The sequence below is a fragment of the Panthera onca genome, chromosome A1 (genome assembly GCF_046562875.1).
Source record: "Panthera onca isolate mPanOnc1 chromosome A1, mPanOnc1 haplotype 2, whole genome shotgun sequence".
NCBI classification, from domain to species: Eukaryota; Metazoa; Chordata; class Mammalia; order Carnivora; family Felidae; genus Panthera; species Panthera onca.
The window spans coordinates 234,328,717-234,343,856 of record NC_138339.1 but is presented as its reverse complement, the minus strand read 5'-3'; the positions used below and the strand labels follow the sequence as shown (position 1 = coordinate 234,343,856).

Genomic DNA, 15,140 nt, shown 5'->3' with positions numbered 1-15,140 from the left:
GACTTGTTCGCAGGGGCCCTCAAAACCCGGGTAAGGTTAGGGTACGGGTGGAAACTCAAAGGGACTGCAGTGGGTCCATCGGTAGCAGAGGCGATGGAAGGGCCCCTGATGATAAACTCAGCCGAAAGTAACCCCACCTCTCCACCCCGGGGCCGACTCCGGCCAAATCCTCATCCGGAGCCGCGGGCGGAGGACTGATCGTGAGAGCCACCTCCTCCGCAATCCCCCGCCCCTCGGCGCCGACGCTCCGCTCTCCTTCCATTTCCCCATTGGCTGAGGCGCTCGCCAATCCTGGTGAAGCGGCTCGGCGAGAGGCCTCCGGTTGGTGGAGCCGGCGCTGAGCCCCCCTCTTGCTCCGGCCGGGCCCCCGGCCGAGAGGGGGCGTGGCCGCGGCCGTGGCCGGGCCGGAGGCGGCGTCGCTGGCGCCGCTGCGTGCGGTGTGGTGCGGGGCGGGGGCGCCGGGCGGCCGCGGCGCGGCGGGACCATGGAGCTCGGAGCGCAGCCCCGGCGCCGGCGGCGGAGCCGCGGACCGGTGAGTGCGGGCTGCGGCCGGCCGGACTCCCCGGTCCTGGCCCCTTCGCTGCGCGGCTCCCGGCCGAGGGGCTGCCCCGGGGGAGGGGCGGGCGCGGGCCGGGTCCCCGCAGCCCCGTGGCCAAGTGAAGTTGCTGCATCGCGCCGGGCGCTCTCGGGCGGCCGGCGGGGCCCACTGCGGGCCGCGGCGCCGCCCCGCGCCTTGCCCTGCAGCCCAGCCGCATCCTCCGCGCCGGCTCCCGTGCCGGCCCGGGCTTCCCGCCGTCGCGGCGCGGCCCGGCGGCCGCTCTCCCCCGCGCGGTTCCTCGGCCCTCGGCCCCGGCGCTGCTCGGTGCGCGCTTCCCGGGCTGCGGGGCAGGCGCCCGCCATCCCGGCCGCAGGTGGCGCCCGGGCCTCCGCTCGCGCCCCACGCACGATGCTCGGGGCTGCCCGGCGTCCGGGACCTTCACATCCCGTGGCTCTGCGCGCCCTGCCGGCATGTGGCCCGGTCCCCGCGTGCCTGCCGCCCCGGGTCGGGCCCTCCCTCCACCCCCGGCTTCGCCCTCCCCGCGCCGCTGCGCCGGGTGCCCCCTCCCCCGGGTCTGCAGGCCCGCGGGGCTCCCGGCCTCCGCAGCCAGGCTCGGCTCCCCGAGCGCAGGGCAGGGGGGTCGGGCAGCCGGCGAGGGGGCGCGCTGCAGGGCAAGGGGAGAGGGCTGAGCGCCCGGGAGCCGCTTCGCGGGCATGGATCGTCCCCGGGAGACTTTGCCTGCGCGGCGGGCGGGGGCCGCGGCGCCTGGCTCTCGCCCTCCTCCGCGCCCGAGCTCCAGCGCGTGGAAAACCTTCCCCTCTCCGGCCGTGGTACTTACGGGCAATGGCGATTTCTTCTTGCTTCAGCCTCCCTGCAAGGGATAGTTCCGTGGCGGAGAGCAGAGTTCTTAATTATTAAGAAGCTAAGCGATGGGCTTAGGGATGAATGGGAGCATCTCATTTTTCTTAGCCGCCGTCGGGCGTATTAGGAATTCTTTCTCATTTGGGGGTCAGTTGAAATCGTACTTAACTACGAGCAGTAATTTCTCAGTGTTTAAAAGACCGAAAATTCAAAGGTCAGTTTTTGCTTTGTGCTTGCTTCTCCAAATCAAATGCATACGGGGGACACGAAATTTTAAGATTCAGAATCCACATTTTTGGTTTTTCTTGAGGGGAGGGGCTAGCCCCATTTAAACAAATCGGTTTGTCGAAAACTTAAAATGCCTGCGTCTCTATCAAAACTAAGTTCAAAGTGTTATAATGGACTTCTTTTTCTGTCGCCTCTAGGGCAAATTCTGTTGAACCTTGGTTGCTTCTTTTTTGTGCATGCTTTCCTCAACTTTCCTTTTCTAGCCGTGAAACAACGCAGTGATTCTTTAAAGCTAGCTCTTTTATCTACTAGAGAGGTTAAACAAAGGAAAGCTGGGTTTGACCTTTCCCATAGGCAGTTCTTATTGTGTATCTGGTCTCCTTTCTAATAGCCTCCACCTAGTGCTCATTTTTCTTCATTTTTGAAGATCTTAATTTATATTCACAAAAGTTGTGTCCTTTGGGATGTTTAAAACTCACTAGGTTGGGAAGTTTGCGTGACTTCATCATACATTTTCAGTTCGACCTGTATTCACTGTTGTCTTAAAACCGTGAAAAGAAGCTTGTTCTGGAACTGTCTACGTAAAAATTGTTCCTGCATTTCCAGTTGCTGACGTGAAGTTGCTCTATAACAGCGTTTTATCTGTTTCCTTGAAACTTATGACCTAATAGCCAATGGTGTACTACTCTGTTTTTAAAAAATTCTGGAAAAAAAAAAGAAAAGGTGAAACTGCACTTTACTAAGTGGTGGTGTCGGCATCGTAGCCCCCTGTGTGTTCTCAGCGTGTCTTTGTACACCTGCTTTACCCTTCCCAGAGTAACCTGCATGTGGGAAGTCACTTCTTGCTTATTGGAGTGGTTCCATTAAAACAGTTGCCTGTTTATCAGTATTAAAAGAATTCCCTGTCAGGGTGCCTGGGTGGCTCAGTCGGTTAGGCAACCGACTTCTGCTCAGGTCATGATCTCACGGTTCGTGGGCTCGAGCCCCACGTCGGGCTCTGTCCTGACAGCTCAGAGCCTGGAGTGGAGCCCGCTTCGGATTCTGTGTCTCTTCCTCTCTCTCCCCCTCCCCTGCTCATGCTCTGGGTCTCTCTGTCTCTCGATAATAAATCAACGTTAAAAAAATTAAAAAAAAAAAAAAAAGAATTGTCTGTCCTAGGAGGCCAGTACTACTGGTTTCATTTAGAGTTCCCAGAACTTTTCTTTGAGAAATAATCGCCGGGTATATTTCCCACTTCTACGCTGTTATCATTCCTTATATCTTCTTGGGCCTGCCCCCCACATGGTCGTACAGACTGTTGATGCTCACCTCAGTCCTTTTTGCTCAGAAGCCTGCTTTCCTCTGCAAGGTCAGGTTTTCTTGGGACCTGCCCTGGGGCATTTGGAGCCCAATGCTCAGGGCTGGGTCTTCACCCATGGTGCCTTTTACGCTGGTAATTCAGGAATAGTGTATGCCATTCATACGTAAATGAGGCGTTATTATAAAATAAATGGAGTGTCACTACGGAGATACGTGGAGTAACAAGTCTCCGTCCCCTTTTCCTCTTCTTCTTGGGTGCCCTTGCCCTGTGTCTTTCTCCAGAGGTAACCAAACCTGATCCTATGGGGTGTGGCCTTCCAGAACTTTTTCGATAACTTTTTTTTTCTTCAGAAGCCAGTGAGTGGATGCCCGCTAGGCGCCCAGCGCTATTTTCATACCGGGAGCGCAGAAATAAGACAGAAAAGCTCTCAAGATGTTGTTAGTCCGCCGAGACAAACGATTTCAGTGCAGTGTGATCAGTGCCGTGATGGGAGTTAGTAAGCAGAGAGGGATGCGGAGCATCACGTGAATGGCCTAGTCCATTCGTTTGCTTGCTTCATTCATTCGCTGTACTTGAGCTTATTCCACGTGCTGGGGATACAAAGGCAAAAGGTAGATGCCTCTTTTAGCGTCTGGTCATCGGGTTCTCGGACAGTTTTACAAAAAAATTTTTTTTTAATGTTTGCTTATTTTTGAGAGCGAGAGAGACAGAACATGAGCAGGGGCAGAGAGAGAGAGAGAGAGAGAGTGGGAGACACAGAATCCGAAGCAGGCTCCAGGCTCTGAGCCGTCGGCACAGAGCCCGATGCGGGGCTCGAACCCATGAGCTGTGAGATCATGACCTGAGCCGAAGTCAGTTGCTTAACCGACTGAGCCACCCAGGTGCCCCATCGGACAGTTTTAACCGATGGGGCACACATTTAGTTAAGCAGTGTGGTATATGGTAAGTGCTCTGAAAGGGCTCAGCTGCTGGAGCTTAGAGGGTGACTGGAAACCGAAGCTTAGGGACTATTCAGAGAGATGAGAAAAGCCTCCGGGAGAAATACAAGGGAAGGAATTGGTCGGAGTCTGGGTCAAGGAGAGGCTTGGTAAAGGCTGTCAGGGACATGGTATATTGGAGCACCTGACAAAATTTAGTCTGGTGGTGTGACAAGGTGTGGATGGGCTCAGGGAAGCGGCAAGAAATGGGGCAGGAGAAGCGACCCGGGGCTGTGCGGCATAGGGCCTTGCGATTCGTGTCGTAAGGGGTTTGGACTCTTCTGTGGACGAAAGGAAACAGTTGCGGAATTCTGAAGCAGAAGGGCATGATCAGGTTTGCCCTTTGCAGAATGGATGGAAGGGAGCAAGGGTGGAAGGAGGGAAGGTCGAGGAGGTAGAATTGCTGGGACTTGGTTGTCGGTTGGTGGGGGTACATGTGGGGGAGTTAGGAGAGGCGGGAGTTCTGGGCAGGGCTGAGTCCTGGGTGGCCAGCCGGGTGGATGATGGTGCCTTTCTCAACGGAGCAGCGGCCGTTTGGAAGAAACGATGCCCGGTGCACTTGCCTTCGTGAAGTTTCAGGTGGCCGCGGGACACGGTGGTCAGTCGGCTGCGTTAGGGATCCGGCTGTTGGGGGATGTCTGGACTTGAGACAGACATCTGAGAGTCCTTAGACCACAGTTCCCAGACTGTGTGCTGATGTGATGCAGTGAACTCACAGGGAGACTGCAGGATATTGAATTGTGGAAGGAAACTCAGCAGTCCATGACGTCTGTCCTGCCCTGTGGGGAATACTCGCTCAGAGGAATCTACGCTTTCCACCGTCGGTTGCATTACTCTCTTTTCGTTGATAACGTTTGTAAGGCTGGGCGTTCAGTGGTTGGGTTCCCGGTGAGATTCAGTGTGTAGTAGGACATGCACGAGGTGGTATCCAGTCCAGCTCCAAGGTTTGGGAAATTGTGAGGTGCCCAACAGGTGCACGCGTACCATAAGTAAATACTGGTGGTTTATTCAGACATAAAAATACTGATTTTTTTTTTTTTTCTCAATTGAAATGTGCTTTTTAAAAATAGGTAGTAAGTTGTTAGGGCGTGAATACTTAAGTTATTTGAACTTGTCCAACAATGCAGCAGTCAGGCGTTTCTTTTGGCCCGAGACGCTAAGGGTGCCGTGAACAGAGAAAGTTCCAGAACCTCTGCCTTTGCCCGTATTTGTGAACGGAGGCTGTTGGAGTGGATGGAGTTATTCAAGAAGCACGTACAGAAAAAAGGAGTGTGTCGAATGTGACCTGGGGAGCTCCTGTGTTCAAAAGATACGCAGGAGAGGGTAGGCTCTCACTGTGAGACCGAGAAGGACAGTTGTGGGGGGAGGGGGGCACGAATGGCGTCCGGAAGCCGTGGTCCAAAAGAATGTCAGCAAAGAGGGGTGCTGAGAGCCAGGAAGTCATTAGTGACATAGGAGGTGGCAGCGGTGACACGGTAATGGGGACAGGAGCGGGATGGCCAGATCGTGAGAGGGTTTAACAGCGGGAGCCAGGAAGTATGTGGGGACGGTGTGTGGGGACAGCTCTCGGGCGTGGTGGTGGTGAAGGGTGGCTCCAGGAGGCCAGGGAAAGGGGGGACTTCTTTGTTTTTTAGTGCAAGGATTTGAGCATGTTGAGGAATCAAGGGGAGAGGGTGCTAGCTAGCAAGAGATCCAGACAGACAGTGGGTACAGAGTGTCCATTGGCTTCCACTCTGGGATGTCATTACTGGTTTCATAGGAGGAGTCCCAGGGGAGCCTTACTGCCACGGACCAAGGATTGTACTCGGGTGGGGAGGCTGGTCGGGTTACGCGGTGCTTCTAAACCTTGGTTATGGAGAGGAGAGAAGGGCATTCGCTAGGGAGGCACGTCTGGTTCAAGGGGAGTTGTTTTTTGTTTTTTTAAACATTGACTTTATTTTCTTTTATTAACTTTTTTTTTTTTTTTTTTTTTAAGAACGCCTTTTTTTCTCTTCCATTTAAGACATGCTTTTCTTAGGACTGGTTGGGCCTTCTCAGGGTGGGGTGCTCTGGGCATGGCCGTGCCTTTTTCTAGGTCCTGGCGTCCCGTGAAGGTCGTATGGTCCGCGACAGTGCTGTCCTGTTTTGCTTTGAGTGGACGCTTTCTGCTGTCAGTGCTGTGCTGCTTACCTCAAGGTCAGTTTTGTTTGTTTTGTGTAAGAGCCTATCCTCCTGTCTTAGCAGATGTCCCTAGATTAGGATAATTTTTCCATACTCAGATTTCGGCCTTAATCTTTGGAGCCACCCTGTTCTGGTTCTTCTTCCCTGGATCTGTGCCTCTTCTCTTTGAGGTTAGCTCTTTTCTTCTCTTTTCTCCTGTTGATGCTCTGTTTTTTTTTTTTTTTTTTTTTTTTTTTTTTTTTTTTTTTTTGGGAGGGGGGTAGGTTTAAACATCCTGAATATCCCAGGGTGATTTCTCCTCTTTCAGGTCTAGTAGGAGCTTCTGAGCCTCAGCTCTGGGCTCAGCATCCGGGATGGCATTTTCCCTTGGGCCTGTTCTTAGGGGGCCCTCCGACCTCTGGGAGCAGTGGTCTTGTATTGATCTAAAGATGTCTTCTGCTGCATTGTATATTTTTGAACTTTTTCAGTGTTTTATTAACATTTCTCTTTAGTTTTTGCTTTATGGTTCTTTTCACATGATTGAATGCCTACTGTGGACCGTTCTGGTTATTGCTGATAACAGCATTAATTGGACAAAGCACCGGTCCTCAATACCTGGAGAGGGAAAACAGAGGTAAATTGTCTTGCAAACTAACTGTAAGCTCCTTGTGGGCAGGCACCAGACGGCATGGCGGCATGGCACGGTGCCTCGTCCACAGCCGGCTGTTAGTAGATGTGCTCCAGCTTTGTTAAGTAACCTCTTAAACACTGTGGCCACTTACACACTGTTGTTTAGGTCATAACCTTACTGGCCAGTGGTAACACCCAGTGCCTCCTTGGCTCCAGCTGGCCATTTGGCCAAAGCCTTTGTGATCTTTGGTCCTTGAATACTTCCTTTTACTAACGACTGAAAGCCATCTTGGATTAAAAAAAATTTTTTTTTTAATGTTTATTAATTTTTGAGTGACAGAGAGACAGAGCGTGAGCAGGGGAGGGGCAGAGAGAAGAGACACAGAATGTGAAGCAGGCTCCAGGCTCCGAGCTGTCAGCACAGGGCCCGACGCGGGGCCCGAACTCACAGACGGTGAGATCGTGACCTGAGCCGAAGTGGACACTTAACCGGCTGAGCCACCCAGGCGCCCCCATCTTGGATTTTTAAAGCTGTGCTCCAGATGTGCTCCTGAAGATGTTATTACCCTGCTGCTGTGGTTGCTCTCGCGGAGCGCTGTCATCCGTGTTGTGCACACGAGCAGCTCAGTGAAATTGTGTTGCACATAAAAGTATGGATGTGATTGACCGAACGAAGAGCCCACGTGGCCATATTTTATCAGCTAAATGGAAGAAATGGTGTCTTCCTTGCACATGGCAGATACTCAACAAATATGTTTTCATTGACTGAATGTGTCATGGGTTTTGATTGAGGACCATAGGAAAAGCAGAACGCTATCGCTACTTTGTAATTTTAAGAGTCCGGACTGAGTCGTTTTGCTCTGCTCACGTTGCACTTTGGTTTTGAGCCCCCCGAAACACGTGCATGACACTCCCTCCCCTCTTGTTTTGCCATGTAGTCCTGTGTTAGAGTTATTACCTAGGCACAGTTCGGCTCTGAATTTGACTTTGTAACTCCTTTCGGGGCCATATTCTGTGCAGTTTAGAATTAACACTTACCATGGATTTAAATTGCTCCCTGCGGTGCATGGAAGGAACACTGTCTAAACACTCAGGGAGTGAAGTATCTAGTCCAGTAGAGGGATGACATTAACCAGAAGAGTGGCAGGAAAGTGAGGGAGCAGTTTATGTTTGTGTTTGTATCATTCTGAGAGAGGCTGTTCACAGCTTACAACGAAGGGGAACTGACTTGCCTTCCGTCTCTTGAAAAGTAAGATTTTAATTTTGGCGGGAAGACTGTAGTTTTCCAATATAGGTTACATGCCCATTTTCAATAGAAACAGAAAAACACATTTTGTTTATAACCAAACCTATAGAGTTTGAAACATAACTTGGTTCTCGGTTTTCCATAGTACTTATCTCCTGTTTGTGTACATCTTTTAGAGTTAATTACCCGGTTTTTGATTTAAAAACCGAAATGCACAGAGACCCCTTAATTCCCCAATCACCTGTCTTCAGGTTTTAATTACACACTGCAAACAACATTGTTTCCAAAGGCTTTACTAAAATGTGGATTGTCCTTTGAGATATCCCAGGGAGGAAGATTATTAAAATGTTACTTCTTTTTGAAAGCTAGCGTTGTAAAATTGGAGGATTGCGAGGCCTATCAGTGATAATGAAGTTCATACCTGAGTTTGCCCGTTGTATTGCATGGATTAATTAAAAACTTCTTCCATTTCTGACATGTCCAGCATATTCCATACTACCTGTCCAAAAAAAAAAAAAATGTGCTAACAACAAAACCTCATGGTATCATTTGATAGAATTATAGAGGCATTAGGTATTACAGGGTCTAGAACAATTTTCGTTTTAAGCTACATCTATAGCTACTTATTGTTGCTAGACAGGAGTTTAGAAACGTGTGGTTTCATTTCTTAGGCTATTTGGTTTCTGATGATTGTCAAATTACATTTGAGATAAAACATATTGCCCTGCATGTTAGTATTCACCCAGCATGCCCTCTGGTTCTGGACCCTGATACAACTTAGACCAACTGTGTACAAGTGAATGTTACAAGTAGGGTTTTGTTGCAGTGTTTATGTTTTATCCAAATACATTTGTTCAGATTTTGTTGTTTGAGATGCTTATGATTTTATTGAATGCAAACAGTGGAGGCTTGTCCCTCGTCCCCCATTACATAAAGATTTAAATTAGCTTATAGGAAATACTCATAGTGATGAAGCTGAATATAAATAACGAGAATCAAAACCATGTGAAGATCATGAATGAAAACAATGAAACCTATTCTTTGAACAAGGGCCCAGCCTCCCAGGTGGGTGTTTTAGTTGTGGAGGGCTAGAATTTTACTTGTGCAAAGCGTCAGTGACTCAGCCCCAAAAGCATCTGTTGCTTAGTGTTTGTGTTCCTCATGGGGTCGTCTTCCACGGGACCCTTCTGGTAGGCCAGCTTTTTCCACCTGTGACTCAGCCTCCATTAGGAAGTAGGAACTTCCTCCTGCTCGGTTCAGCTGGTGGGCCGGGAGAGAGCCAAGTCCCGTGGAGGTTTTATGGGCCAGCACACATCACTTCTCATCCCCCTGGCTCAACTCCGACGTGCCCTCATTTAATGTGCTGAAGGCTAAAAACGTCGGCTGACTCTGAATCCCGTAGGCTGACTCTGAATCCCCGAGAAGAGAGGACGTAGATATTGGTGACATAACTAACCAGTCTGCAGACTGGGAACTTGGCCGAGCATCCTGGTGGTGAAAGGGGGAAACATCGTTAGCTCTACCCTGCAGCTTTCACCATCTGTAGAAAACATACCAGTTTCCTTTCCTTAATACGTTCCCCAAACCCTCACTTGGGGTTCGTATTGGTTACACTGAGAGCCACAGTGACGGGTGTGCAGCCCATAGGACGTGGTTTTTCTGAAGCTGATTATATTCTGTTTTTTAGATGAAGGGAAAACACACCTTAATAACAGCGTTTCTGCAGAGGGTTAAACTCACATGGTTCATGTGCTTTCTGGTGGCAAGTGTGAATGCACTGCATCTCTGTCAAAACAGCCATTCAGGAATATAATGAGCCTCAAATGGATTTTTTGGTAAAAGGTGTATAGAAGCTGGTTTGAAGTTCTCTTTCCTGATTAGGTTGGAGTGCTGGTATTTTATGTTGTCAATTAGAGGTAGACTTTTTAGAGACCAAAAATGGAGAAATGATTGATTAATTCAGAGTCAATGTACTGCAATGCCAAGCTTTTTCCAGAACAGGGGTTGGTAAACAATAGCCTTCGGGCCCAATCTGGACTTTTGCCTGATTTTGTAAAGAAAATTTTATTGGAGTAGAGGCCTGTCCATTCGTTTACATACTGTCTGTGGCTGCTTTTGTGCTATAAGGCAGAGGTGAGTAGTTGTGACAGGAACTGTCTAACCTGCAGAGTACAAAATATTTACTATCTGAGTCTTTAGAGCAAAAAATCCCGACCCCTCTTCTAGAGGGTAAGTGCCCTTTCTCAGAGAGATCCCGTTCGAGTGGGGGGGGGAAAGATAATAAATAAGCAGCATAAATACATGTAGTGATAATGGCCATGGAAAAAGTACAGGAGCAAGGGGACAGTGTATCGGGGACTGCCGTTCTTGATAGTGTGGTCAAGGAAGTGGTCAGGGAAGGTGTCTCTGGGGTGACAGTTGACAGAGGCGTGATGAAGGTCAAGTGCGCCAGTCCGGCAGATATTTTGGCCAAGAGCCTTATGGGAGGAGGAACAGCAGGTGCAAAGACCCTTGAGGTGGTAGGAGGGTAGTATGAGTAAGTGGGGTGTGTGTGTGCGTGTGTGTATGTGTGTGTGTGTGTGTGTACGTGTGCAGTTACAGAGGTAATAAAGGACCAGATCATGTAGGGTCTGGTAGACTGTGGTGGCACTTTGGATTTTATTCTGAGTCAAATGGAAAGCCATTGCAAGTTTTTGAGCAGGGAAACGATACCATGTGGCTTAGATTTTAAAAGGGTCGCCAGCAGTGTCGTGTAGAGAATAGATTGTAGGGGACAAGGTAGAAAGACAGTGTGTGCACCTGCTAGGCATTGCTAGATGCTGAGGGTATCAGGATGAATCAGATGGCCCTTTCCTCCAGGGGCTGACGGTGTAACCGCTGAGAAAAACAAGTGAAAAGATCACTGTCGTGTGTAGCTGTAGGTGGGAAAGTGTAAGGTGCCGTGGGATTGGGCAGGAGGGGTGCTTGATCCAGAGTGGGAGACGACACCCGCCTGAGCAAACGGGAGGACGCTAATGAAGACTGATCGGAATAGGTGCCCGTTGCATACCTGAGCTCTGAGAGTTTTGGAAGAACCACGCGAACAGATCGTCAGAGATTCTGCCATCGAGCAGAGGTGGCGGTGGGTTTCAGATCCTAACGATTGTTCTCTGGAGCACTGTGGGAGAGTGATTCTAAGATTGCGTCGGGCCCCGATGGGATACGGTGCAGTGGGCGCTGAAGGGGCACGGATGATCTTTGCCAGAGAGCAGGACCAAGGTAATTTTGGTCCGGAAAAATTGTAGAAAAGTCTCCGTAATTTATCTGTGGAACGTATTGTAGAGCGTTGATAACCTTTCCCATGAGCCCGGCAGCATGAATGAGGTTGCAAAATATACCTCTAAGTAGTTAAACAAATTGATCTGTTGTCTGCAGTTACTGGATCTGACCCAATGAAACTTTGGAGGATGTCTATAGCGATGGTTTTTATTTTTGAGAGAGGTGATATTATCCCATTTTGGATAATAATTAGCGGAAAAAATTGCTGCCATTTTTATTGGTGTAGTGAAGGTTATTCATCTTTTTATTTTCTTTAATAGAGTGTCTAGATCATCTGAAAATAATTTCAGTGATTATAAAAGAAATGGGGAGATGAAATGGATACATTCACAATCGTAGAGGGAGTTATTTTTTGTACTACCCTGGTATGGTAATGAACAGAATTTCGTAAGGATATAGAAGATGTGAACAACACAATATTTGAACAATAAACTTGCCTTGCATGTCTAGACATTGCCCCTAACAACTGCAGAATACACATTATTTACCAGTTCATGTGGATAAGCTGTCAGCTTATGGGATATTTCAGAGGATTGAGGTCAAACAGTACAGTATTCTTTGCGTTAAACTAAAATCAATAGCAAAAAGTAAAATCATTTCTAAATACCCACAAATTATGGAAGATCTTTAATTGCAATGAGAATTTTAAATATTGACAAAATATTTTGATCAGAATTAATATGAAAATACTTCATATCGAAATCTGGGGGATGCAGCTAAAGTTATACTTAGAGGAAAGTTTATAGCCATAAATACATGTTAGGAAAGAAGACTGAAAAACATTCAGTGATCTGTACATCCATCTCACGGAGTTAGGAACAAAACAGCAAACTAAACACGAAGTACAGTTGACCCTTACCGTGGGGGTTAAGGATGCTGACCCCTGGGCAAAGATTCACATGTAATTTTCGGGTATGGATTTTAAGTCAAGGTCTGAAAACCTTTCCCTGCACCCATGTTACAGAAGGCTTCACCAATGATTTCCTTAAGAAGTTAGGTAGCTTTCAGCTCTTACATTTTGATTTCTGCTGCACTTGGAGTTTATTCTGGTGTGTGATATTATGAATGGGTCTCATCTTATCTTCCACATGGCTATTCACTTGCCCCCAACATTGATGAAGCCCATCTTTGCGCGAGTCATTTGAGATGCCACCGTTATTATATATTACTAGGTTTCCGTATATAGGTTGGGTCTGTTTTTGCATTCTCTGTTTCATTTCCCTGGTCTGTCTGCCTCTTTGAGTGCTACCACCACAATTTTAATCGTGGAACTTTGTTCTCGTATCTGGTAGGGCTACTTCTCCCTCATTCCAGTTCAGTGTTAACTGAGCGTCAACTTGTCTAGCTCCATAAAGAAGCTTCCGAGGAATTTTTATTGCAGTTGTGTTATATTTGTAAATTAGTTTAGGGAGAACCAACTGCCAATCTACTGAAGTTGCGATATCTCATCCATGAATGGTGGATGCGGAAGTCTCACAGGGTGTGCCTTTTCAGGAGTGTGAGTCTGTAGATTTCTTCATGGAAGTTTTGAACATTTCTTGTTAAGTGTGCGTTCTTTTCTCTTGCTGTTACAAATGGGGTTTTCTCTTCCATTACATATCCTGACTGGTTATCGGTTGTGGACACGAAGGCTATTGTTTTTTTGTTTGTTAATTTTATATCCTGCTGCCTTGCGGAATTCCCTTTCTGGAGTTATTTTTTATCACCGATTCTTTTGATTTTCCAGGTTTACTGTCATGCAATCAGCTAGTAGAGAGTTTTATTTCTCCTTTTTCACTGTTTGTGTTTTTAATTGTTTTCTCTTGGTGAATGCCTCCAGAACAGTGTTAAATAGTAGACAACGTATTGGGCATCCTTGCTTGGTTCTTGGCCTTAAGTGGGCATGCCTCTAGTTTTGACCCAGTAAGATGTTGGCACCCCCGCTCTCTTGTGTGCCTGCTCTCTTGTGGGTGTACTCCTTGTGTGGTACTTGTGTGGGTACTTGTGTGGGTACTCCTACGCACATACTCTCTCTATATGTATCGGTAAAGTCATGTTAAGAAGCATCCATTCATTCCTATTTATTCAAGAGATGGTTTTCCAGAATTAGGAATGGATGCTGAATTTTGTCAAGGGTTTTTTTCAGGCCTTTTTGGAGGTTATTGTGTATTTTTTCTCATTAGATTTATTAGTATGGTGAGTTGTTATTATTCAATTTGCTAATACTGAATAACAATAATAATAATACTGGTGGTTTTTTTTTTTTTTATTCCTTTAAGTTTATTCATTTATTTTTGAGAGAGAGAGAGAGTATGTATGTGTGTGAGCAGGGAAGGGGCAGAGAAAGAAGGAGGGAGAGAATCCCAAGCAGGCCTCACACTGTCAGTGTAGACCCTTGACATGGGGCCTGATCCCACAAACCATGAAATCATGACCTGAGCTGAAATCAAGAGTTGGACGCTTAACTGACTGAGTCACCTAGGTGCCCTGGGTTTTTTTTTCTTTAATATTTTATTTCATATGTCTGCATCGGTGTTCCTAAGTGCTATTCGTTTGTAAAGGTGTTCTTTTTTTTTTTTTACTATCTTAATTGGGTTCAGGTATTAACGTTACAGTTTTTTATGTTATACTTGATTCATAAAAAGAATTTGGAAGTTACTCTTTATTTTTCATGTTTTAAAACAATTTAATATTGGAACTGTCTGTTTTTTAAGGGTTTGGTAGATTTCCTCTGGGCTCTCTGGTTTGGTCCTCTTTCAGTAAGGTAGTTCTTTGGTAACTTTTTCTGATTCTTCTAGGGAAGTTAGTTGGTTTAAGCATTGTCTCTGCTGGGGTCCGTTTTGATACGCTGTATTTCCTAAGAAATTATCTATTTCATCTAGGTTTTTAAATGTGTTTGCATGCAAGGGGGCAGGGTACTCTTTTATGATTTATAGATTTTATCTTTTTTGTATTCGTGTATTCGCTTCTTTTTTTCCTTTGCTGAAATTAGTGTATGCTTTGTTTTGTTATTTCAGCTGTACAGGTCTGTGGCATTACGTCCTTTAAGTGCAACCATGAGCACCATTCAGCTCTAGAGCTGCTTCACCTTCCCATAATCCAAATTCTGTGCTGGTTGAATATTCACCCCCCGTTCTTCCCTTCCCCCAGCTCCTGGCAACCACCGTTCTCCTTTCTGTCTATGAATTTGATGACTCTAGGTCCCTCATATACGTGAACTCAGTTTTTTTTTTTTTTAAAGAATGAGAATTTTTATTAAGTTAATTTCTGCTTTTGTATCTTTACAGTTACCATCTTTAAAAAAATGTATTTATTTTAAAGTAATCTCTAGACCTAACATGGGGCTCGAATCATGACCCTGATCTTAAGAGTTGTAAGCTCCACCAACTGAGTGAGGGGCCTTCTTTGTACTCCTTTTGGTTTACCTTGTTCTCCTTTTTAGCTTTTTGAGTTAGGAATGGAATTCATTCATTTTCTGCTCTTAAAAAATTGACATAGGTGGTTAAGGCTCTGGATTTGTTTCTGATTAGTACTTTAAATTCTTCCATGGAGTCTGATATGTAATATTTTCATTATCATTATTTTTTAGGAATTCTGTGACTTGTTTGTATATTCTCTTTCTTCCAAGAGTTGTTTAAGGTTTTCGGTGGGAAGGCTTTAAAAAAATAATTTCTAGCTTTTCTCTGATTTTTAAGAAAAAAATGTTAATTTTATTGATACTGATAAAAATCACATTAAAAGTGTGGAGCTTGGTGCATTTTCACAAAATGTATTCCATCACCCATGAAACTAGCACCTAGAACATTCCAGTGTCTCCTTTAAGTCATGACCACCCTGCTCTCCAAGGGCATCCCCTATGCTGACTTCTAAACTGATGAGTTTTGCCTGGTTTCGAATTTTGATCATTATAAATGGTTTTGTATT

The 15,140-nt window shown here is 46.7% G+C and overlaps 1 protein-coding gene across 4 annotated transcripts in view; it reads left to right on the top strand.

Annotated features, from left to right (window-relative positions):
* The first annotated feature begins 364 nt into the window (after positions 1-364).
* The window catches only part of WASF3 (WASP family member 3), a 134,035-nt gene continuing 119,259 nt past the window's right edge, over positions 365-15,140 (top strand). For 3 of the 4 annotated variants that reach the window (XM_060637490.3, XM_060637488.3, XM_060637491.3), the window contains exon 1: positions 365-532. The gene's annotated coding sequence lies outside the window, so the exon portion shown is untranslated. The remainder of the gene's footprint in view (positions 533-15,140) is intronic. The other variant, XM_060637482.3, reaches the window with a different exon arrangement.